The sequence below is a fragment of the Lissotriton vulgaris genome, chromosome 1_1, assembly GCF_964263255.1.
Source record: "Lissotriton vulgaris chromosome 1_1, aLisVul1.2, whole genome shotgun sequence".
NCBI classification, from domain to species: Eukaryota; Metazoa; Chordata; class Amphibia; order Caudata; family Salamandridae; genus Lissotriton; species Lissotriton vulgaris.
Window position 1 is genome coordinate 748,338,912 of NC_141685.1, and position 26,130 is coordinate 748,365,041.

A 26,130-nucleotide genomic window follows, 5' to 3' on the forward strand; every position below is an offset into this window, starting at 1 on the left:
CATCCCACATGCAAAAATCGCAAATTGCGAGCTCGCAATTTTGCGAGGAATTACATTTAAGGAATCTCTATTTGAGATTCCTTAAATGCAATTTATCATCCAATTTTATTTTGCGAATTCGCAATTTCTGGCCTCAATTTACCGCGAGGTCAGACCTCGTGGTAAATTGCGAAAACTCAGAAAAATGCTTTTAAATGCATTTTTCTGAGTTGCATGTTACACACACACATGTCCTTTGGAAATGTGTGTGTGTAACACCTGTGTAAAATTTCATTTGAGGGGTGCTACAGGGTGTCCTTTGGACACCCCTGGCACCCTTCAAATCGATATCTTATTTGCGATTAGCAAATTGCTAATCGCAAATAAGGAATACTCCCCATTCATTCCTATGGGCCTTTTGGCCCATAGGAATGAGTGGCGAGTTATTCCTTATTTGCGATTAGCAATTTGCTAATCGCAAATAAGGATTATGTAGGAATCGCATTTCTTTATGCAATTCCTACATGAATCCCGTTTTGCGAGTCCTTAATAGCGATTCGCTATGAATTGCTATTAGGGGCTCGCAAAACGGGAGAATGATGAATAAGGCTGTAAGAATCACTATTTTGCGACATGGAAATAGCTATTTCTAATCAGCGATTACCAAATAATATTCACAAACAACATGTACAAAACATTTGCAAACTACTAAGGTGCGCAAATATACCAGATTGCACTCACAATTTACTATATAGTAGAAGCAGGTGGTAACTAGGTGCAAAGTATGAGAGGAAGTGCAAAATACAATGCAAACATTCACAATGTTATCACTCTCTAGCGATGAAGAGGATGAACATAGTGCCTAGCAGAGGAGAAGTGTGAGGATATCGGACAAGGGGTGAGACTATTAAACAGAAGATACTTATGCAAAGTATATGTTAAGAAGTCTGGTCAGACGTGACCTTATAGATTAAAAGAAAATCATAATAGACAGGCATACTCAACACAGCAAGACAATACCTACAAACATTCTTGACCTGAATTGCATACACTTAGTAGTATCAGCAAGTTATCATGGTGTTGTAGCTTTTACAGATGGCATATCAGCCTCTCGAGAGTTTTATGAAATGTCTTTGACGCTATGCTGTCACGAATATCATTTTCCCAAGTAACCTAGGTATATTGCAGGATAAAATGGTCTGAATTTATGACATAACACAATTCATAAATAAGACATGACGTGTAAAGGGAACCCCTGTTGCTATATGCCAAATGATGGGGGTGAATTTATATACAGAAACAGGAACAATCCCCTCTCACAAAACCATCACTCTGCAATGTATGACAACCTTGAGTAGAGCTGGGGGATAAGAATAAACAAATAACCATTTAAAGTTTTTATCAGTTATTTATCATAATTATGACAAACATAGGATGGAGTCAACTATCTAGATTCAACATCACCAAATCAAAAAACTTATGTATGTTACAGCTTAACATGCAAAGCTAATTTTTTTTAATCATTATTTGCATATTGCTCTAGTACAAGTTGTTTTCTCTGTGGAGTGCTGAATTACTCTGCCCTGCCCTGCCCTCCCCATTGCTGCTTCTCCTGCTCCTTGCAGTGTCTGGATCAACAGACATACAATTAACACTTGAGGCATCTTCACTCTCCGCTGGTGCTGTGCTGGGGAGACGGCCTTTACTGCGCGGGAGTTTCACCGCAGTAGGTTTACAACACGGGTTTTACAAAGCAAGTCATTTCAACGACTTGCACTAGCTAAGGAAAAGTATAATTTACTCTCCAGCACCTTCGCTACTGTACGTAGACTGGTGTTGGAATAGTAAATCGTACTATCCTGAAGTCCAGCGCCCTCCAGCACAAGTCGTTGAAATGACTTGCGTTGTAAACCCCGCGTTGTAAGATTCTGCGATCAACATGATCGCGTAGTATCGTCATACATTCGCTGTGCTGGACCTGTCGGCTGCTTTGAGTGACTGCATTTCTTCAAGTGAATTGGACATCTGAGTAACGCCTTTGACTTCATTGCCACTGTGATGATCATTTCAGCTTGCATATTTGCTGTGAGTCTGCACATATATTTTTTTGCACATTTTTATGCCTAAATCTCATTCTGATTATCGGCAAATATACTATAGCCTGGCAATCTCCCATTTATTTGGCTTTTATGGACCTTAACTCAGCCTTTGGCTTTGTTAAGAAGTCACGTTTATGGTCATGTCTTTTAAAATACGAGTAGGATGAGATTTTAGTTAATTTATTAGCTTATTTGCACAGGGACTAGAAGGTTTGGGTGAGGATTAGTAAGGACGGGGAGGTTTCAGGTGACATTATTATTGGCAGAGGGGTCAGGCAGGGGTGCGTACTGGCCCCACTCCTATTTTTTTTTATAAATTAATGATTACACAACGTACTGTATGAACAGACTACTGATATCCCGATGATTAATGGCAGCACATTACCCATCCAACTATGCACGGACAATGCGGTCCTAATGGGCCGCACCCTGAATGCACTACGCACTTTAGTCAGGGGCTTTGTGGATTTTATGGCCAGCCTAGATCTTTATACTAATTTTAAGAAATCATTTTTAATGAACTGTGGCCCCAAAAAGCACCTTATTAATACAATTAGCTCAGGTTCTGAACGCTTGCTATGCACTCGCACTTTCCAATATCTAGGGCTAGTATTTTCAGATAATGGTTCTTGGGCAGCTCATTTGGTGCAGAGCAGGAGTAATTTTTCAGGGCCAGAAACTCAATTTTGTGCCTTCCGCAACCTAAAAGAACTGACATAGTACTATCTATAATGAAAATAAATAGAACGCAGTGCATACCAACCGCAACATATGGTGCAGTAGCCTGGGGTTTTACAAATTGTTGTAGCATTCAGATAGAAGAAAATAGATGTTGCCGAAGACTCTTGGGGCGCCAATTTCTTCCTCACATTTTGTTTGCCACAAGGAGTTAAAATTGTTTTATATGTGAGTGTTGGGAGTGTTGGGTGAGCAGTGTGTATTATGAGTGCAGGGTGAGCAGTGTGTATTGAGTGCACATGAGTGGTGTGGTGGTGTGTGTTGGGAGTTTGGGGACAGCAGTGTGTATTGTGAATGCATGGTGAGTAGTGTGTATTGTGAGTGTAACATGAGCAGTGTGTATTGTGAGTGTAGGGTGAGCAGTGTGTATTGTGTATTGTGAGTGCTGGGTGAGCAGTGTGTATTGTGTATTGTGAGTACAGTATTAGCAGAGTAGCAGTATAAGTGGAGTGTCGTCCTGAGTGCAGAGTGAGCATCGTGTAATGTGAGTACAGCATTAGCAGCAGAGAAATATTGGTTCGGGCGAGTGGAGTGTCATTCTGAGAGCAAGGTGTGCAGTGTGTATTGTGAGTGCAGCATCAGCAGCGCACCAGGTTGAGATCCGGGCGAGTGGAGTTACGTCCTGAGTGCAGGGTGAGCAGTGTGTATTGTTGGTGCAGTGGGAGCAGGGTGTATGGTGAGTCCAGTATTCATGACGCAGCAGGATGAGAACTGGGCGAGTGTAGTGCAGGGTGAGCAGTGTGTATTATGAGTGCAGAAATAGCAGTGCACCAGTATTTGGTCTCGGTGAGTGGAGTGTCGTTCTGAGAGCAGGGTGTGCAGTGAATATTATGAGTGAAGTATTAGCAGTGCACCAGTATGAGTTTGGGGCTACTGGAGTGTCATTCTGAGAGCAGGGTGTGCAGTGTGCATTGTGAGTGCAGTATCAGCAGCACACCCAGGAGGGATCCGGGCGAGTTTAGTGTCGTCCGTAGTACAGGATGAGCAGTGAGTATTTTGAGTGTACGTGAGTGGTGTGTGTTGGGAGTGTAGGGTGAGCAGTGTGTATTGTGAGAGTATGGTGAGTAGTGTGCTATTGTGAGTGCACATGAGTGGTGTGTGTTGGGAGTGTAGGGTGAGCAGTGTGTATTGTGAATGCAGGGTTGTTGTAATTTGGCAGTAATTAGGTTAAGCATTAGCAGAAGACATCCTGTATTTAGAGACTATCTTGTCCTTTTTGTGGAATCCATTTGGTATTTCTATCAGCCATTTTGTGCTCGCCATGTGCTCTGTCCTACCTTTCTGTTAACTGCTCTTGAAATCTGCCTAGAGACAAGATATATTTAGCATCTTCCACCTTCGCACATGCTCAGTTGAGCTTGCAGCTGCTGTAGTCTGTAACTGTCAGGATGTGTCCACCAGAATTAGCAAACTGTTAGCTCCTCCCACTTGTTGCCTGTACACTTTCTGTATGACCTTATATGTACCTAAAACCAGCATTTTGTACTTGTACTGCCTTCATTTGAGCCCCTGTGTGGGTATAAAAGGACCAAGCTCCTTCCATTCTGTGTGCTACGTCATACATTACTGATGGGTGCTGTGTGAATGTAGTTCCACCTCATGAGGTTTAATAAACTTTGTACTTTCTATTCCAGTTTCTGTGCCAACTTCTATTCTATGGTCTGAGGACTCTGTGCAGAGAAGGGAGAATCCCTAGCACTGGTTGGCCTTGCAGAGGCCCCACACCACAAATTGGCGCTTCCAACATGGGGCTCATCGGCGACTCGGATGCCCGAAGTAGTGGTAGAGACGAAGGATTGGAATCTCGCTTTGGACGCGATCGCTTCTTGAGGAGACCCGAGTCTTGGCAACCACGGCGTGTTTCCTTTCTTTCTGATCTTACCATCCAGGTGGCGCCGGTCCTCGACTGAGATCTCTTCTGTTGATTCGCCTTGCAGTGACCATTTGGTCGATTTGAGAACTTGGCAGTTGGAACCTGGACACCATTTGATTGGTAAGAGCCGTTCTGCGGCACTTGCTGTTGGTTTTTGATGTCTTTGATTAGTAAGGTAGTTTAATAACACTTACTGCGGCTTTTGTTTGAAAGACTAGTCAATATTAGTATTTGTTTGAAATTTATATATGAATTGCAATTTATATAGGCAGGTAATGAGGAGATTTTTCTTTATTTGAATTTGTTTGAACGGCCCAACGTACGAAGAGTACCTTAAGCACTACTTTGATTATAATACTGCATATTCTGCACTATTTTTGGAATGCCTGTTTCCAGCACACTTCATAGGATGTGTTGCTTTTGTAGTGCTACCAGTTTGTAACTCGACGAAGCACAACCGCCCCCCCCCCGAGGGGACGCCTAATAGGGACATGTATATTAAGTATGGTATTTCTTCTAAAATGTACAGCATGTTATGGAATAAATACACTCGTGTGGATCCTGAGTTGCGTTGTCCTATGCATGGGCCATTTGATTTGCGAAAGATTCAGTATGTGGAGCCAGAAATGTTTAAGCGAAAGGCTAGCAAGATATGTTTGACTGTGTGCGAATGTGGGAGAAAGAAGTGTGTGAGCGAATGAAGCGTGAGCAAGCCTTCATTGAAAAAGAACATCGAAAGAGCATTCATGCGAAAGCATTGGAAATGAAAAATAGGGAAATTAAAGAGAGGGAAGATAGGGAGCGTCATTTACAGGTAAATGGCCAATACGCTGTTCGTAGACCTCTTTATCCTATTCTTAATAAACCCCAAGATGATTCTCTCTTATTAGATTGTTTTCCACCTCTGTATACTCTTCCTTCTGCTCCTCATGAATCAGATGAGGACTCGTCTACAGATCAGGACAAAGCCCGAGAAACTAGCTCAATATTATCTGCTGAACGTGTGTCTGAGATTAGATCCGCTGCGCATAAAGCCGTTCTTAGTACTAAAGCTGCTTCTGAACTTTTAGATAGTAGAAAAGATTGGCAGGAAAGGGAGCAAATGTATTTTACCAATACATTTGCCGCAGAGGTTATTGAACGGTTTAGAAAATATTCGGTAGAAATGGAGCCCGATGATGTAGCAGTTGATTGTAAACAACTATGTGAAGGGCTTTTTGTCTTCTCCCATGTGGCTGACACGATCAGACGCTTGGTTAAACTGCGTACGTTTGCGAGAGGAGAAAAAGGCAGCAGACGCAGATGCACTAAAATCCTGAATCAACATGGCACGAACTTCTACTCCTGAAATAGATAAGAATGTTGTAATTAATGTGAAACCCATGCGGGAAGCCGCACCTTTATATGTTCCTCCTAAGGGAACGGGTACAAGTGATGATAAGACTTCTACAGATGCAAATTTCCCCTTCAGAGACTCTGTGCGAGGCTATCGCCGAGTACATTGAAGCAAAAGTACATGGCCTGACAAAGGATTTTGTAATCCCTAGCCTGATCAGTGATGAAGTTAATGGAAAGGAGAGACTGGTGGAGAAACAATTGGCGAGCTTCCAACCTGTCAGCTTAGAGGAATCTCGGCGGGCTATACTCTGCACCAAATCAGGTTCTCCATTTGACCCCTGCCCTATTAAACTTCTGCACCTTATTGTGGAGGTTACCAACCCAGTCATTAACGACATTGTAAATAGTTCCCTGGCCACAGCCAATGTCCCCTCAGAGTGGAAACTTGCAGCAGTGAGACCCCTGCAAAAAAAACAGCTCCCTGAACCCACTACATTATCCAATCTGCGTCCCATCTCACTACTTCCTGCTCTATGTAAAATCACGGAGTCTATGGTCAACCAACAACTGACCAGGTTCTTAGAAGAGAGTGAAGTATGGCATCCTAACCAGGCTGGTTTTAGAGCACAGCACTCAATGGAGTCTGCTCTCCTGCATACTGCAGATACCATCCGCACAGCCCTAGACCAAGGGAAGAAGGCCGTCCTGATTTTATTAGACCTATCGGCGGCCTTCGATACGGTCTCACATATCATCCTGATAGACCGTCTGAAAACCTTTGGCATCACGGGTGTGGTACTTGAATGGCTCAAGAACTTCCTGAGTGGAAGGAGACAGGTAGTGACGCTAGGAGAATTTCAATCTGGGGAGAGAAGACTCACGACAGGAGTACCTCAGGGCTCTAGTCTTAGCCCGACATTGTTTAATGTCTATACCGCACCCCTAATCAGTTTAATTGCATCGTTTGGCATAGAAGCTATAGCCTATGCCGACGACACGCAACTGATCCTGACTATGGATAAAGACAACCAGGTCTGGGAAGAGAAACTCAAGGGCTGCCTTACGGCGACCTTTGAATGGATGCGAACTAACCATTTGAAATGTAACACTGGGAAGACGGAGATAATACCGATGGGCCCAAACAATGAATTCATACCCAGACTGTGGTGGCCTGAGAAAGCAGAAATACCACCCAATACTGCTATCACGGCCCGCAATCTGGGAGTGACCTTTGATGGGAATTTGTCCTTTAAACAGCAGGCACTGAAAGTGGCAGGTACGTGCTTTGGTGTTATAAAGAGTTTGAGAAAGTTCTTCGATCTCCTTCCTTTGGAGGCCAGGAAAACAGTAGTGGTCGCACTGGTTACATCCCACCTTGATTATTGTAATGGACTATATGCAGGCACCAACAAGGAGGTTACCTATAGGCTCCAAATGGTGCAGAACTTGGCGGCCAAACTTGTATTAAAGTGGCCCAGAAGATCGTCAGTGACGGAAGCCCTTAAGACTTTACATTGGCTACCTATCATTAAAAGAATTCTATTTAAAAATACTGCTCATCACCTTCAGGGCATTTCATAAACTAGGACCGCTGTATCTGCGGAAAAAATTCACCAGATATCATCCAACCCGAATTCTCCGCTCGACCAATGCCAATCTTCTGGCAGCTCAATCATTCAGGCTTAAGACCCGCGGGGGCAAGTCCCTTGCGGTGCTAGGCACAAAAGCCTGGAACACCCTCCCACCTTACATAAGAGCCCTGGATAGAGAAACTGAATTCAGGAAACAATTAAAAACCTGGATCTTTACTCTACCTGACACTACTGCCAGATCCCTAGTGTAAGAATTCTATCTGATCAGCCATACAAGTGGGCGCCAAGATGCTCCTTCGAGCGATAGTTGTGCGGTATAAATAACCCCTTACATTACATTACATTACATTACATTACATTACAAAAGGGTATTTTGTTTATAATTGGGTTTACACTCCTTGGAATAGAGCAGATGTTATGGCCCTTAAAATGCATTGCCTGATCCGTGCAAAAATCCAGTAGCTTTTTATTAGGAAGTTGAGGGTGCCATTAGCTCTTGTACTATGACTTTTCCTGATATTGATTTGTTTTTTGGATTAATATTACTGCCTCATATGTGGAGAATTGTGCGTAAAGTTGATGATCGTGCGACATTTGGACCATTGTGGAAAGATTTAGAGCAGTTAGATGAAGATAAAGAACCTGCACAGAAACTGTGTCAGTTAATTTTAAATCTTCCAGCAGCTTTATTAGTTAAGTTAAAGACGATCATTCCCCCTAAAAAGATAAATTGGACAGTGTTAGCATCTTGCAAGCAAAAGGTAGATGATTCAGTTTCTGACTTCTTCACACGCTTTGAAGAAGCATTCCACGATTTTAGTTGCCAGTCATTGACAGATGACACGGGTAGGCATCTGTTTGGCAATAAATATGTTGCAAACCTTTTGCCAGGAATAGCTAGTTGCCAAAAGGCGAGTGAAAGTTCATGGACTACCTCTTCTCCAGTTCTCTCCTAACTATGGCTCAGTATTATGAGCGACAAGAATTAGAAGCTAAAAGTACTGAGGATAAAAATTCGAAAGAGTTGAAAACAAAGGTTATGTTGGCTCAAGCTTATGTCCCACCTTCTAGAGGTAATGATAGAGGTGGACGTGGATCTTATGGTTTGTTCTTTCCTTCGAATACTCGTTCGAATTTGTCTGTTGATCAGTGTGCTTACTGCAAGAAATTTGGACATTGGCTTTCTGATTGTTTAGTACTGCGTGCTCAGCAGTGTCCATGTGGGCGGGGACAAATGAGAAGTCGTTCAGGATACTCAGGGCCTAGAGGAAGCACGAATGATCGCGCTAGGTTTGATGCTAATACACGTGGGCAGGATGGGTTTAACACTTTTGATAGAAGGAACCAATATAAAATGTCCGACTATGTGCCGTCTGATTTTCAAGATTCTGCTTATGCATAGGATTTCCTAGGATGGGGTAAGGAATCAGTTGAAGTTCCAGTAGATCAGAGAGGTCCCTATGTTACAGCACATGTTTTGGGTTCTACTGATCAGTTTCTCGTTGATACAGGAGCTACTCGTAGCGTCTTATCTAGACAATTGGTTCCAAGGGCTCCCCTGTCTGGCTCAACCATTACATCGATAGGGTTCGATGGAACGCCTTCCCTTAGCCCATTGTCACAACCACTCGCATTCCATGTTGATAGGTTTACTGCTCCATGTCCATTTTTGCTCTCTCCGAACACACCACACAATATTGTAGGACTTGATATGCTCAAGTATTTCCGGGCTACGATACGATGTTCTCCTGAAGGAGTGCGTGTTATTTTGAATGACAACTACCCCATGACTGAGAGATCTTGTTGGTTAAAGAAGATACTGCATTACCTTCACTCCTGAGTGCTTTGTGGGCTACTTCAGACACTGATGTAGGACAAATGGTTATTCCGCCAGTGCATATTAGTGTCAAGGAGGGTGCTTCATTGCCAAGACTGCCTCAGTATAAAATTTCTAGAGAAGGAGAAGCACTCACATGCATTGTCCATGATTTGATTAAAGTGAGGGTTGTGGAGGAAGTCCCTTACAATGTTTGCAATAGTCCGATTCTTCCCATTTTGAAAAAAGATACTGACACTAGGATTTACAGATTCATCATTGACTTGAGAGAAGTTAATAAGATTGTAGTACCACAGTACCCTGTGGTTTCTGACATAACGACATTACTTACCCTAGTCCCTCCAACAGCAACTACATTTTCTGTAATTGATTTGAAGAATGCTTTCTTTTCGATTCCTATTCATCCTGAAAGCCGATATTTGTTTGTTTTCTCTTTAAATAATCGATCATACAGATTTTGTAGAATTCCTCAAGGGTACACTGAGAGTCTTAGTATCTATAGCAAAGCACTGAAAAGACAACTTGATTTTTTTGTCTTATCTAAAGGGGTGGCTCTCATTCAAAATGTCGATGACATCTTGTTGGCAGCCTATACCCCTGAACTATGTGAAGAGTATACTTTGTCTTTGCTTTCTTTTCTTGCTACACACCACCATAAAGTGTCACGAAAGAAATTGCAATATTGTAGACCGAAGGTAACCTACTTAGGTCACCTTCTGTCTAAGGAGGGCCGTGCACTGACACCAGATCGCATTCTAGCAATTTCAGACACACCAATACCTTCTACTCAGAAAGATGTCTGTGCATTTATTGGCTTGACTTCATTTTGTAGGCAATGGATATTGGGTTTTTCACAAATTGTTAAACTCCTGCTAGCGCTTTTGACTAAAGACACTCCAGTGCCCCTTCCATGGACAGATGAATGTCAGAATGCTTTTCATTAGTTACGTCAAGCTCTTTGTTCTGCACCAGTGTTAGGCACTCCAGATTACACAAAGGCTTTTACACACTATGTACATGAGAAAGATGGGTGCGCATTGTCAGTTTTAGTACAGACACACGGGGATAAGCAGTACCCCAGTGCATATTTTTTTTGCAGTTCTTGATCCAGTTGCTCGTGCCTTACCTGGGTGCTTTCGTTCAGTTGCAGCAACAGCTGTGTCCATACGTCAGACTGAAGGGATAGTTCTGTCACATAAACTGTTGCTGCTAGTACTAAGCATGGGCGAATTTTGCGAATTTGCGATCCGCGAATTTGCGGATTTGCGAAATCGCAATCCGCAAAATTCGCGAATTTGTGCGAATTTTTGGTTTTTGCATGTTCGCGGGGTTTTTTGCGTGTTCGCAGGGTTTTTTGCGTGTTCGCGGGGCTTTTTGCGTCTTCACGAGCCGCTTGCATAGCGAAGTTACCCATGCGGTCGTTTATTGGAGAGGGAGAGAGAGATAGATAAATAGATAGATAGATAGATAGATAGATAGATAGATAGATAGATAGATAGATAGATAGATAGAGAAAGAGAGGGAAAGATAGAGGGAGAGAGAGAACGAGAGAAAGAAAGAGAGGCCGGATCTCTGAAGGGCCAGATTCCTGAGTTGCCCCTACAGAACATACAGCTTTTTATTTTTAGCAAAATGCATATGAAAATTGTGCTGTAAAGGTCTCTCTTAGTTTAACCCCTCCTGACAACTCAAAATGGGTGTATTTGCCATCCTCTCCCTTCTTCCTGTTTTTTATATCTGTAAATGCTTCCTGATGAGGTTTAATTCCTTGGACAGGTGCCTCGTTGCCTACTTGTAACTATTCTCTGACCCTGCTTCAAGCGTCAGAGCAGGGTCAGAGAATAGTTGCAAGTAGGCAACGAGGCACCAGGAAGCAATTAGCAGCAGGTGTCCAAGTTGAAGTTAAATTGTTTGTAACCCTTTTGTAAAAGGTTACAAAGAAATTAGGTTTAACTTTTGCACCTGCTGCTGTAACCCTTGCTTGGCCCAAAATTCGTCCCCGCTGATCCGCGGATTTTACCGCGAGTTCGCAAGATTCGCGGATCACGAAATCGCGGAAAATCCGCAAATTCGCCCGTGAAACAGATTTTACTGCCACCCACGTTTTTTTCGTGTATGGTGGGATTTTGAGGCGAGATGCTCCTTTAGAGCGGAGGTTCCTTTGTTGAATGCATTTGGTGATTTTATTCCTGATGAAGAGTGGTCCCATTCCATGTATTTCTTTGTGAGTGATACAAAGCAGCTTGAACGTGGATCTTCTGGCAACCGGTAACCAATGCAGGGCTTTCAAGGCAGGGGAGATGTGGTCTCACGGTTTGATATGCAAGAGTAGTCTGGCAGCTGAGTTCTGAATCCGTTGTAGTCTTTTCATGGTCGTTAAAGGTGATCTCTGGTAGAAGCTATTGGCGTAATTGAGTTTGGACAGAACGAGGGAGATGGTAGCTTGGACCTTGTGTGGAAATACCAAATGAGGGAAAATTTGTCGCAGCGTTTTTATAGTACCAAAGCTTGATCTTGCTATTTTATCCACTTGGGCATTCATTGACAGCTTGGAGTCCATGGTCATTCCGAGGTTTATTACTCCCTTCAATACTTTAGGCAGTGATCCCAGTTTATAAGGCCATGCGGCAAGCGGGTTATAATGTTTCCAATCGCCACACGGGAGTATTTCAGCTTTTGAAGCATTCAATTTGAGATGGCTCCAGGTCATCCACTGATCCACGGCTCAGAGACAGTTGAAAATTGGTGATTTTCCAATGTCTTTGGGGCATTCCAGTTGAAGGAGTATTTGCGTGTCATATGCATAGTTATAGTACATGAGGTGAAATTTATTGATCAGTACTGGTAATGACTTCATGTAGATGTTGAAAAGCATGGGCGAGATGTTAGAACCTTGAGGGAGCCCTGCTTTTGTGGAGTACGGTTTGGACGAGAAAGGTGGGGTATGGATGACATTAGTTCTGTTTCGAAGGTAGGACGCGATCCAGTCTAGAGCAGTTCCCTCTATGCCGGCTTCATAGAGTCTTTGTTTTTAGAGTGTCATGGTCAACCTTGTCAAAGGCAGTGGAGAGGTCCAAGAGGAGTAGAGCAGCAACCCCGATGCGGTCAACTGTATTCTTTAGGTCATCCCAGATGGCAAGGAGGGCAGATTCAGTGCCTCTTTCCGGACGGAATCCTGTTTGGAAGTCTGAAAGTATGTCATTCTCTTCAACGAATTGGGACATCTGGGCAAACGCTGCTCTTTCAGTTTGCCCTCTCGACAACTATCACCTGCTAATTTTTCATTGGTAAGTAATGAGCAATTTTATTAAAAATAGTTTTTAAAAAGCCCTTGGAAGGAGAAATACTGTTCATCTTCAAGGAAATGGTCCCTCTATCAGTGTTTTCGGCTGCTGGTCTCCTCATCACATAAAAGTCCTGGGGCCTTATTTATGAAGGCCTTGCATCAGTTTTGCGCCGCCGGTGCGTCACTTTTTGTGACGCACCAGCGGTGTAAAAAATGTGCCTCATTGCGACATATTTAAAAAGTGATGCATCTAGCTAGATGCGTCACTTTTTAAACCCCTGCGCCACATTATACCTGCGTCAGGTATAATGTATGCAGAGGGGGCGTTCCGCCGCAAAAAGCCCCGTAATAGTGACGCAGTGAAATCTATGAGATTTCACTGCGTCACTTTTAGGACGCTGTTGCGTCAAAATCTTGCGCCTGCCTCACAACATGTCACGATTCTGGAAAACCTCAGGATCAGGGTGATGCTGAAAGGGGTCCACCTCCTGATTTCCCCACACTCTGACTGTACAAATAACACAGAGCGTAAAGGTAATCAAGCGAGGGATAAATCAGGGAAGGTAAGGATGGGGTCTGGAACGGATGGGATAGCTGAAATGACAAGAACAAAAAGATTATCACATCAATTCTGACTACTCTCAGTCAAGTCTCGCTAATGGAACGATACATACCAATTAAATCAGGAGGGGACCTCTTTCCTCTAAACCATAGATACTTCTCTATACCAGAGTGCTACCTGTAAGAAAACCATGGACTACTAATTGTTCAACAACCTTCATCAAAGCATTCAAAAGGCCAATCATTCACCACACATACCCTTATAATGCTTCCCTTGAATATATAACAGTTCTCTCCAGTAACCCAGTGGATATAGTTTGGGATATCGCCAAAACCTCAGTTCCAAAACACTGAAGATCAGGAGTTCGTAATAGAGTTTTATATACAGTTCCAGTTCATCCAAGAACAAAAAGAATAGTTTTCGAAATAGTATTCCTAGCTGGGCCCAACTAATAATGGAACTGTTAGAACCGGCTGTCTTTAGTTGGCAGAGGTATACACTTCTGACAAATAAGGACACTCCTTTTCTAGTCAGGGCAAGGGGATCACACCCTTCGATAACCCCTGCTCACCCCCTTGGTAGCTTGGCAGAGCAGAACAGGCTTATCTCAGAGGCTGTGTGTTAAGCAATTATGACCACATACAGTAATACAGTGAATACGCTACAAATGGACACGACACAGTAGTATTATAAAAATAAGTATTTTTATATAAGACTTAGCACAAGACCAAATAACGGCAAAACTGTACACAATCGGAATAAATACGTTCGGGAAGGAAAAAGGATAGTTCAAAGGTAGTTTCTTCTTTAGCACAAAAGTCTTTAGTATCAAGCAATTCTTCTTCTTGGAAACACAGTTCTTAGCAACAGGGTAACTCACACGGGAGCTACACAACGCTGGGGCAAAGGTAATCCACAGGTTCGGCGTCGACCGCGAGGAGCGCTGCGTCGGGCCTGGAGTCACACGGACCCCCAACAACACAGTACCTTAGGAAAATGAAGCACACGATGATCAGCGGCGTCGAGCAATCCGGCGTCGCGTCTTCGGTGTCGATCAGGCCTCAGCAGGCGTTGTCGATGATGCAGTTGCACAGAGTGAGCAGCGCTCACGGCGTCGAAGGGCACACGGTTGATGCGATCAGCAGCGGGGCAGACACGAGGTCCTCTGGAGTTAGAGCCGTACTCCCACTCACTGGCGTTGCTGCTGGCGTCGGTTGGGCCCAGCGTCCGATCGTCGTGGTTGCTGGTTCTTTCAGAGATGCTGGATTCACACTTCCAGCAGATAGCACTTTGTAGCAGGTGAAGTCCTTTAGCCCTGTGACTTCGGCAGGAGACTGGCACTCTTCCAGTCCTTGGAGATTTTCTTAGCAAGCGTGAGAGTACACACACAGTTCCTCTCTCCTGGTTCCTTGGCAAAAATAAAGAAGCGCTGCAGGATTCCCCCAACAACAGCACACTGGCAGAAGGGGTAAGCAGTCCTTTAGATCAGCAGGCTTCTTGTCCTTGGTTACAGGGTTCCTTGTCAGAAGTGATCTGATTTCCTAGTTCAGGGGTCCTCCTCTTATACCCCTTTTCGTCTTTGATCCCTTTGTCTATGCCGGGGATTTCCCAACATCCTGGGTCTGTGGTGGGTGGAGCTAGGCAGTAGCACCTGGCCTATTCACTGAGCCGGGCCGGGTCCTCAGACGCCCCGCAGGAGGTGGAGCCAGCATTGACACTGGCAGGAGCAGAGCTATCGCCCTCCTGGCAGGAGGTGGGGCCAGGATCGTCCATGGCAGGTACAGAGCCATCCGTCGCTCGGCAGGAGGTGGAGCCAGCATTGTATCAGGCAAGGCAGGCTATCAACAACTACTCTCCCCCTACTCTCAACGTAATGTCCCACTCATCCCACACTGACTCATCCAGACCTCTTGGAGCCACCCAGCTCCTGTCACACACACGCAAGACCAGCAGAGACCAGATATGGTTAGACAAGAAAATAGACACTTTCTAAAAGTGCTATTTTCGAACCCAGAGTCCAAAAACCATCCACACCAACGGATGCGTAATTAACCCCCGAGTTCAGGGATACCAAACTCGACATTGCACCATGCTCCCCGAGCCAGCTAGGATTATAGCGTTAATAATCCCGGCGGCCCATTCTATTCAACGGAGAGCAGGCTACCTCGCAATAGTGGAGCCCTAAGATGGCGGCACTTCACTATCAGGACATGCCAACTTGGTCAGGCTTGTCCTACCTTACACTTACAATGCACCCTGCCCACGGGCCTACCATAGGGGTGACTAACATGAAGCTAAGGGAAGGTTGGAGGGGCTGGCAGGTAGGTATACCTGCGCAGCCGACGTGACATTGCAGGACTGCACGTGGGTCTCGCAATGACCGACCCGTAGACATTCTTTTACAAGGCCGCTCCTGTGGGTGGCACAACACGTGCTGCAAGCCCACGAGCGGCATTTGTATTTACAAGCCCCGGCACTCCTGGTGCACTAGACGAGGGACTGATAGTAAACCAAATAAGCCAAACATGGATACAATAGATACATCATTTTAACATAGGGAGCACTTGCGCTATGGCACTGATCAGCAGTGACACGGCGCCCAAAGCATATACCAGCAAAACATCGTAACACAGTAGAGGCAAACAGAAAAAATGGAGGAGAGACTCAAGCCAATGATGTCAGGTCTAACACGTGTCCCCTCCAGCTGAAATGTGGGGAGAACTACCCTTAACCTAGGGAGTCCTCATCACTAAGGCGGAAAAATCTGGACAGACCATCAGCATTGGCGTGATCTGTACCAGGGCGGTGTTCCACCGTAAAGTCCATCCCCTGTAGAGCAATGGACCACCTCAACAGTTTTGGATTCTCACCCCTCATTTGCATTAACCATCTGAGGGGCCTGTGGTCTGTCTGAACCCGGAAGTGAGTCCCAAACAGGTAGGGTCTTAGCTTCTTCAGCGCCCAGACCACAGCAAATGCTTCTCTCTCTATCGCACTCCACCTCGTTTCCCTGGGAAGTAACCTCCTACTGATGAAGGCTACAGGCAAGTCTCGGCCCTCTTCATTCACCTGAGCTAGAACAGCCCCCACGCCATGCTCTGAAGCGTCCGTCTGAACAATGAATTCTTTCGAAAAGTCGGGTGCTTGGAGTATAGGTGCTGTGCACATTGCAGTTTTCAGGGTGTCAAAGGCCGTTTGACAGGCATCAGTCCAGATCACGTTTCGTGGCTGCTTCCTGGAAGTCAGCGAAGTCAAGGGGTGCACAATGTTACAGTAATCCTTGACAAACCTCCTGTATTAACCCGTGAGTCCTAAGAAGGCTCTCACCTGTGTTTGGGTTTTGGGCGGTGCCCACGCCAGGATGGTATCAATCTTGGGTTGCAGGGGGGCAACCTTGTCGCTCCCTACTTGGTGCCCCAAGTACACCACAGAACCCTGCCCAATCTGGCACTTACTGGCCTTGATTGTGAGGCCTGCTCCGCGCAGGGCCAACAACACTTCCTGGAGGTGGCGCAAGTGTTCCTCCCAGCTGGCGCTGAACACTGCGATGTCGTCCAGGTAGGCGGCGCTGAATTCCTCCAGTCCAGCCAAGACCTGGTTGACCAACCTCTGGAAGGTGGCGGGGGCATTCTTCATCCCAAAGGGCATCACCCGGAATTGGTATAGCCCATCTGGTGTGGAGAATGCTGACCTCTCTTTTGCCCCATCAGTCAAGGCGATCTGCCAGTACCCAGACGTTAAGTCAAACGTACTAAGGTACCGGGCAGCCCCCAACCGATCGATGAGCTCATCAGCTCTGGGGATGGGGTGCGCGTCAGTCTTCGTGACTGAATTGAGCCCTCGGTAGTCCACGCAGAACCGGAGTTCTGGTGAAGCACCAGGCGCTGCAGCCTTCGGGACCAAGACCACTGGGCTGGCCCAAGGACTGCTAGAGGACTCAATCACCCCCAATGCGAACATTTTGGAGACCTCCTCCTTAATGTACGCTCGGACCTTGTCAGTCACCCTGTAAGCCTTGTGCTTCACAGGAGGGCTGTCTCCGGTGTCAACGTCATGGACACACCAATGCGTGACACTCGGAACCAAGGAAAACAGATCCGGGAATTGTCCCAACAGTTGGCGACAATCCTGTTTCTGTTCAAGGGTCAGTGTGTCAGAGAGGACCACACCATCCACTGACCCATCTTGCTCCTTAGCATACAGGAGGTCAGGAAGAGGCTCACTCTCCTCCTCCGTTCCATCATCTGTCGCTAAGAGCATGCCCACTTCGGACCTTTCTAAGTGGGGCTTCAAACGGTTGACATGCAGGACCCGCAAGGGGTTCCTGGGAGATTTCAAGTCCACCAGGTAGGTGACATCGCTCTTCTTCTCCACAACCTTAAACGGTCCAGTCCACCTGTCCTTGAGCGCACAAGGTTCCACAGGGGACATGACCCACACTTCCTGACCAGGCTGAAGCTCTACCAGAGTGGTATTCCGGTCGTACCATCGCTTCATCTCCTCCTGGCTGGCCTCCAGATTTGCCTGAGCAAGTTCTCTGAAGCGCCGAGTCTGGTTCCGAAAGGCCAGCATGTAGCTGTATACATCCTGGGGAGGTTTCCTGGGAGATTGCTCCCAGCCTTCCTTGACCAGACTCAGAGGTCCTCTTACCGGGTGACCGTATAAGAGCTCAAAGGGACTGAACCCTAGAGCCTTCTGCGGCACCTCACGGTAAGCAAACAACAGGCATGGCAAGAGGACGTCCCATTTCCGCCTCATTGGTTCTTCAAGACCCATAATCATGCCTTTCAGGGTCCGGTTGAATCTCTCAACCAGCCCGTTTCCTTGAGGGTGGTAAGGAGTGGTGAACTTGTAGGTTACCCCACACTCCTTCCACAGAGACTTCATATAGTTCGAAATGAAGTTGGTGCCTCGGTCGAACACCACCTCTCTGGGGAACCCCATCCGGGAGAAAACACCCATCAGTGCCCGTCCCACCACGGGGGCCGTCACTGTCCTGAGAGGGATGGCTTCCGGGTACCTTGTGGCATGGTCCACCAAGACCAGGATGAACCTGTTGCCCAGGGCTGTCTTGGGGTCCAGGGGCCCAACAATGTCAATACCCACCCGGTCAAAGGGGGTGCTGACCACCGGAAAAGGTTGGAGGGGAGCCTTCTGCTTCCTTCCGCTTTTCCCACTTGCCTGGCAAGTGCGACAAGTCTTGCAATGGATGTCTACATCCCTACGCATCTGAGGCCAATAAAAATGGGTGACAAGCCTGTCATAGGTCTTGTCCTGCCCCAGATGTCCAGCTAACGGTACGTCATGAGCCAAACCCAGTAGGAAGGCTCTGAAGCGCTGGGGTACCATCAGCACACGGGCTGACCCAGGCTCAGCAGCCTTAGGCTCGCTATACAGGAGGTCGTTCTCCCAGTACACAAAATGTGACCCTGACTGATCACCTGAGGATTGGGCTGAGGCCTGCTGCCTCATGCCCACAAGAGAAGGGCACTCTTTCTGTTCCGCACAGAATTCCTCCCTGGAGGGACCACCATCCTGCTGCCAGTGGGTCAGCTCGGGCAGATCTCCCAGTTCGGCAATTTGTTCCCCGGTGGGCTCCAGGGCATCCCCCTCAGGGTCTACCTCCTTCTGGACCACGGGAACAACGGGGGCCGGTTTCCCGCGCCTCCTGCCTCTTCTCTTCACAGCTGGGTCCTGGGCCATACTTTCAGGCTCCGGGACCCCATCAACACCCTTACTCGCTGTCATGGAACGAGTGGTTGCACACACCCACTCTGGCACACCCAACATTTTCAAGTGCGCCGCTCTCTCCACCTTAGCCCAAGGGGAGTCTTCCAAATCATTGCCCAGGAGACAGTCGACAGGCATGGCGGGTTTCACAGCAACTTGAAGAGTACCTGAAACTCCCCCCCATTCAAAGGAAACCTGAGCCACCTCACACTCTTTCTGGGAGTTATCGGCAGCTATCACGGGGTAGAATGCGTGGGGGACCACCTGCTCTCTGGACACCAAGTGACACTTGACAGCTGTCACACTCGCTCCGTTGTCTCTGAGAGCTTCCACTCTATGGCCATTAATGGTCACCCACTGCCTATATTTACTAGTGTTACTAGGCAGAGGGGGTGGAGGGACCATTTGCATGTCTCCTAGCGAGACCAGGGACATTTCTGCGGGACCCCTCCCACCATGGACAACCATCTCCTCCCCTCCCAAGGCTACACTTGCCAACTGACGAGGGGGTGCACGCGGCGGTGCATTCGAATCCTTCTTGGGACACTGGGGGTCATAAAACCGGTGTCCCACCTGCCCACAACCGTAGCAGGTTAGGGGGCCCCTATGAACAGGTTTACCCGTCGGGGCCCCTGGCTTCTTCTCAGGGGGAGGCTGGGAACCTTTCCCTTGGTTTCCTTGGGGATTACTTTGGGGCCCTTTCTGAGACTCCTTCTGTTTACCCTTGTCCCCCCCACTCTTCTGCTGGGGACCCTGCCCACCTTTGGCTGAGTCTCCCACTGGACCCTTGTGGACCCTGGTACTGACCCAGCGGTCCGCCTCCTCAGCAAGTTTTCTAGGGTTAGATATCTTGCTATCAATCAGGTGCTGGCGCAGCTCTGGAAAACAGTTATTAGACAAGTGCTCCCACGCAAACAAATCATAGAGAGCTTCATAACTTTCCACTTTGCTGCCCTTTACCCAACCATCCATGGCTCTGCAAAAATAAGACACATATTCAACCCACGTCGTACCAGGCAACTTCTTACATTCTCTAAAAGCTTGTCTGTACTGCTCGGGGGTTAAACCATATCGCAACATTAAAGCATCTTTCATATGAGCATACGACATCCTATCCGCAACAGGCATGTCTAACAGGGTATCTCTTCCCTCATTCACAAAGCGACCCCACAACCCTGCTCCCCAATTCTTCTCAGGGACCTGGTGGGCCAACAATGCTAACTCATACGCTTTAAACCATTGACCAATATCCTCATTCTTATTGTAATCTTTGATCACATCTTTCGGGAAGTAAAACTTACTTTCTGCAGGCTCGGATGGAATGCTGCCACCAGAGGGATTCAACTCTAACTTTTTAGCTTGGATATCCAGTTCCCTCAACCTGGCTTCACGCTCCAAAGCTAACTTCTCTCGTTCAAACTCTAACTTTTTGATCTCTAAATCAGCTTCCCTTCTACCTCTTGCATTTTCTAACTCCAACTGCCCATTTATCTTTAGCCTTGCCATCTCCATGTTGTAAGCTCGCTCTTTCGCCCTTTCTTCTCTTTCTTCAGGGGAAAGACCTTTAGAGGAAACACTGCTTCCGGGAGAGGGCACAGGTCCATTCACTGGCACCTCCTCATCCCCTTCCTCTGTGGGTACCACCACCACATCAGAGGGATTTCTCGATTCCCACCAGGCCTGCAATGCTTTATAAAAATCATCTTTTCTCGAGAGGCCGGTGGTAGGAACTTCAAACTGGTTGCAAAAGTGTTTCAGCTCATCTTTCTTGTATCTTTTTAGCTTACTCCTCTCGAACTCTTCAACAACAACGATAGCAGGGGCAGTGACTCCGTTGTCACTCATGGTTAAAACTGGCAGTGTTCAGAAGATCAAGTTTCAGGAAAGCGGAGAACAAAAATATGATCCTTCCGAATCAGATTGTGACTGCGTTATGGTCTGCTTTCACTACGTAGCGCACACTAATCACTGTACATGGGTCATAAATGCAAGGTCCAAATCCTCACCGCTGCATCCAATGTTAGAACCGGCTGTCTTTAGTTGGCAGAGGTATACACTTCTGACAAATAGGGACACTCCTTTTCTAGTCAGGGCAAGGGGATCACACCCTTCGATAACCCCTGCTCACCCCCTTGGTAGCTTGGCAGAGCAGAACAGGCTTATCTCAGAGGCTGTGTGTTAAGCAATTATGACCACATACAGTAATACAGTGAATACGCTACAAATGGACACGACACAGTAGTATTATAAAAATAAGTATTTTTATATAAGACTTAGCACAAGACCAAATAACGGCAAAACTGTACACAATCGGAATAAATACGTTCGGGAAGGAAAAAGGATAGTTCAAAGGTAGTTTCTTCTTTAGCACAAAAGTCTTTAGTATCAAGCAATTCTTCTTCTTGGAAACACAGTTCTTAGCAACAGGGTAACTCACACGGGAGCTACACAACGCTGGGGCAAAGGTAATCCACAGGTTCGGCGTCGACCGCGAGGAGCGCTGCGTCGGGCCTGGAGTCACACGGACCCCCAACAACACAGTACCTTAGGAAAATGAAGCACACGATGATCAGCGGCGTCGAGCAATCCGGCGTCGCGTCTTCGGTGTCGATCAGGCCTCAGCAGGCGTTGTCGATGATGCAGTTGCACAGAGTGAGCAGCGCTCACGGCGTCGAAGGGCACACGGTTGATGCGATCAGCAGCGGGGCAGACACGAGGTCCTCTGGAGTTAGAGCCGTACTCCCACTCACTGGCGTTGCTGCTGGCGTCGGTTGGGCCCAGCGTCCGATCGTCGTGGTTGCTGGTTCTTTCAGAGATGCTGGATTCACACTTCCAGCAGATAGCACTTTGTAGCAGGTGAAGTCCTTTAGCCCTGTGACTTCGGCAGGAGACTGGCACTCTTCCAGTCCTTGGAGATTTTCTTAGCAAGCGTGAGAGTACACACACAGTTCCTCTCTCCTGGTTCCTTGGCAAAAATAAAGAAGCGCTGCAGGATTCCCCCAACAACAGCACACTGGCAGAAGGGGTAAGCAGTCCTTTAGATCAGCAGGCTTCTTGTCCTTGGTTACAGGGTTCCTTGTCAGAAGTGATCTGATTTCCTAGTTCAGGGGTCCTCCTCTTATACCCCTTTTCGTCTTTGATCCCTTTGTCTATGCCGGGGATTTCCCAACATCCTGGGTCTGTGGTGGGTGGAGCTAGGCAGTAGCACCTGGCCTATTCACTGAGCCGGGCCGGGTCCTCAGACGCCCCGCAGGAGGTGGAGCCAGCATTGACACTGGCAGGAGCAGAGCTATCGCCCTCCTGGCAGGAGGTGGGGCCAGGATCGTCCATGGCAGGTACAGAGCCATCCGTCGCTCGGCAGGAGGTGGAGCCAGCATTGTATCAGGCAAGGCAGGCTATCAACAACTACTCTCCCCCTACTCTCAACGTAATGTCCCACTCATCCCACACTGACTCATCCAGACCTCTTGGAGCCACCCAGCTCCTGTCACACACACGCAAGACCAGCAGAGACCAGATATGGTTAGACAAGAAAATAGACACTTTCTAAAAGTGCTATTTTCGAACCCAGAGTCCAAAAACCATCCACACCAACGGATGCGTAATTAACCCCCGAGTTCAGGGATACCAAACTCGACATTGCACCATGCTCCCCGAGCCAGCTAGGATTATAGCGTTAATAATCCCGGCGGCCCATTCTATTCAACGGAGAGCAGGCTACCTCGCAATAGTGGAGCCCTAAGATGGCGGCACTTCACTATCAGGACATGCCAACTTGGTCAGGCTTGTCCTACCTTACACTTACAATGCACCCTGCCCACGGGCCTACCATAGGGGTGACTAACATGAAGCTAAGGGAAGGTTGGAGGGGCTGGCAGGTAGGTATACCTGCGCAGCCGACGTGACAGTGCAGGACTGCACGTGGGTCTCGCAATGACCGACCCGTAGACATTCTTTTACAAGGCCGCTCCTGTGGGTGGCACAACACGTGCTGCAAGCCCACGAGCGGCATTTGTATTTACAAGCCCCGGCACTCCTGGTGCACTAGACGAGGGACTGATAGTAAACCAAATAAGCCAAACATGGATACAATAGATACATCATTTTAACATAGGGAGCACTTGCGCTATGGCACTGATCAGCAGTGACACGGCGCCCAAAGCATATACCAGCAAAACATCGTAACACAGTAGAGGCAAACAGAAAAAATGGAGGAGAGACTCAAGCCAATGATGTCAGGTCTAACAGGAACACTAACAAAAATAGACATGAAAGAATACGTCCTCATCCGAGGCTTACCGGCTTCCCTTTCTTGAGTTTTATGTAGTTCAAAAATTGTGGTTGCGCGAGCTTTCTCGTTTTCCAGCAACCCAGTTTTGACACAGTATCAGCTGCTTCCTCCTCGCGGCAGCCGCTCGCGATAAAGACCAAGACACAGTCTTATTTCGTGTAGCTGACAAGCTTTCTGGCAACAACAAGTTCCAAATGATGCGCCCCTCGCATCGGACACCAAACACTGGGGATCTTCCCTCGCGGCAGCCGCTCGCGAACGGGAAATCTCCTAAGAACACAGGAATGCCTTCTTTTGGCAGTCGTTACACAAACACGGCTTCCTCCTCGCGGCAGCCGCTCGCGTTAGGAAATCACACGTAGGGAAAGCCTTCCCTAATCCTTTTGGCATACGTGATGTTCTCGCCGTTCAGAAACTCCAGCAAAACTTTCAGGCTTCCAATCTTTGATCCTGGACAAAGCTCCCTAAAACAGGGAACACGACCACACTCTCCTCTCAGGTTCCAAAGAGTAATCAATTACAGCGCCATCTAGTGGACAACACAAATATATAGACTCTGTTCCACACCTAGCTCGTGGGAGTTGTAGTTCTGTAGGCGCCATTACGCAAATCCTGACACAACAGGCGTAAGACTGACGCAAGCCCTTTCACATGGGGCTTTCCCCATGTGAAAGGACGCATTGCTGGAGTTGCGTCACTTTTGTGACACACTCCAGCAATGCGTCACTTTTACGCTTACAGATACGTCAGAAATACTGACGTATCTGTAACTCCTTGCGACATGATGCGTCATACATTAAATATGACGCATCAGGAATGTCGTAAGGAGTGCGCAGTGAAAAGTGACGCATCGCTGTTTTCACGCAGCGATGTGTCACTTTTCATAAATGCGGCCCCTGGTTCTGGAAAAGATGAGACTGGCGGTTCCAGGGCCTTTGGCCAAACTCACCCTGGTCAAGGCCTTCTGACTGGCTATGCTGGATCTGTTCAGGATGGCTCCTATATTATCTTGTCTGTTGCCAAGGGTAAGCACATTCTGGTGGGCTTGGTGACTCCAGCAGTTCTAAACCCAACACCTCCACCTGCCAATGTTTTGAAAAACGTCCCCAGGATGCACTCAATAAAAAAAGCTTCATTAATATTTCAAATGTTTAGATTCAGTTTTAATTGTGTTTATTCACACATGTTTTGTCTTCATTTTTTCATTTTGCCATAACATCCAACAAAAATTTCTACCCAATGTATTTAGGGCTTGAGCCCTTCTTCAGGGGACTTAATATTCTGCAATTGTGAATTAACAACAGTATTACCAAAAAGAGTGCTGGTTCTATCTGAATTACACAATTTATACATCGTACCACATAAAGTGCGGTGTTATTCTATGTTGCAGTGGTTATACCCATCGCTTATTCATGATTTGGATAATGAGAAAGGAATTGAGGGAAAGGGTACAGAAACAGGTACTTTAACAAACTTCCCCGAGAGTTCATGTGTCATGAACTAAATCATGCGAATTGTACATAAAGGTGAACAAAATGTGGAAAGGTGAAAAACCGAATCTAGCTACGTTAAACTGGTGACAAAAATAAAAAAGTGCCCACGAGGCGTGGGTAAATGACGTGCAGCTTATACGATAAAAGTGATCTGAGTGTGCAAGGTGAAAATCCGAGACGCGCTACATTGTACTATTGACAAAAATAAGAAGTGCCCACGAGTTGAGGGTAAATGACAATGTGTCAATCTAAAATTACTCACACAAGTTTTAGGATGTGTATGCGTATTCCCGATACACTGGGAAAAGTAAACAAAGATTCAAGCGTCCAATGTTTGAAACCGTTATAAAGTTAACTGGCTGTATGGAAAAAAGTAAAAGTAGATTTGAAGCGTGAAGTTATCCTGTTTGAAAAGGAGGTGCTATGCACCCATCTCGACGAAAAGCTTACCCCAAAGGCGGCGCGGTGTTATCCATGCTTTTTCAGTGTTTGTTTGCTGTTAATATCCAACGTTAATCATTTCCGCCCGAGGGATAACTCAAGTTCTGATAGTTATTACATCCTCTTACTCAGGAGTACCCCATGCAGTAGATGCGCTTTTGAATCAGACTAAGACACAACACTTAACTAGTGCTCGCCTGACAGGATATGAATTGACACTGTTTGCACCTCATATTACCTTGAAGAGATGCGCGACACTGAACCCAGCCACTTTGTTGCCATATCCTGCGACTCAGTCTCAGTCCAATGAGCCTCACGATTGTATATTCCTTACTGAGGAACAGACAAAGGGTTGCATCAATTTGCAAGATACGCCCCTTCCAGTTGTAGATGGGGAACTGTGGGTTGATGGGTCCTGTTTGAAGTTACCAGATGGCACGACTTCAGCTGCGTATGCAATTACTACACTTGAGACAGTTGTGGAATCAGCGCGAATACCACAGAAGTCGGCTCAAGCAGCTGAATTAATAGCTTTGACACGAGCGTGTGAACTTAGCACTGACTTGTGTGTGAACATCTACACGGATAGCCGCTATGCTTTTGGAGTAGTCCATGATTTTGGCCTACTCTGGATGGAAAGAGGCTTTCTTACATCCCACGGGATGCAGATAATGCACCAAGAATTAGTGCATAATCTCTTCACTGCACTTACATACCCAAAGAGAGTTGCTATTATGAAGTGTAGCGCGCGCAAGAAAATCATTGACAAAATAGGACAAGGCAATGCCCTTGCTGACCCCGTAGCCCGTGAGACTGCGATGCAGCGAAGCACTACATCCATGTACGTAGTGAAATCACAAGCTGAGCGTTG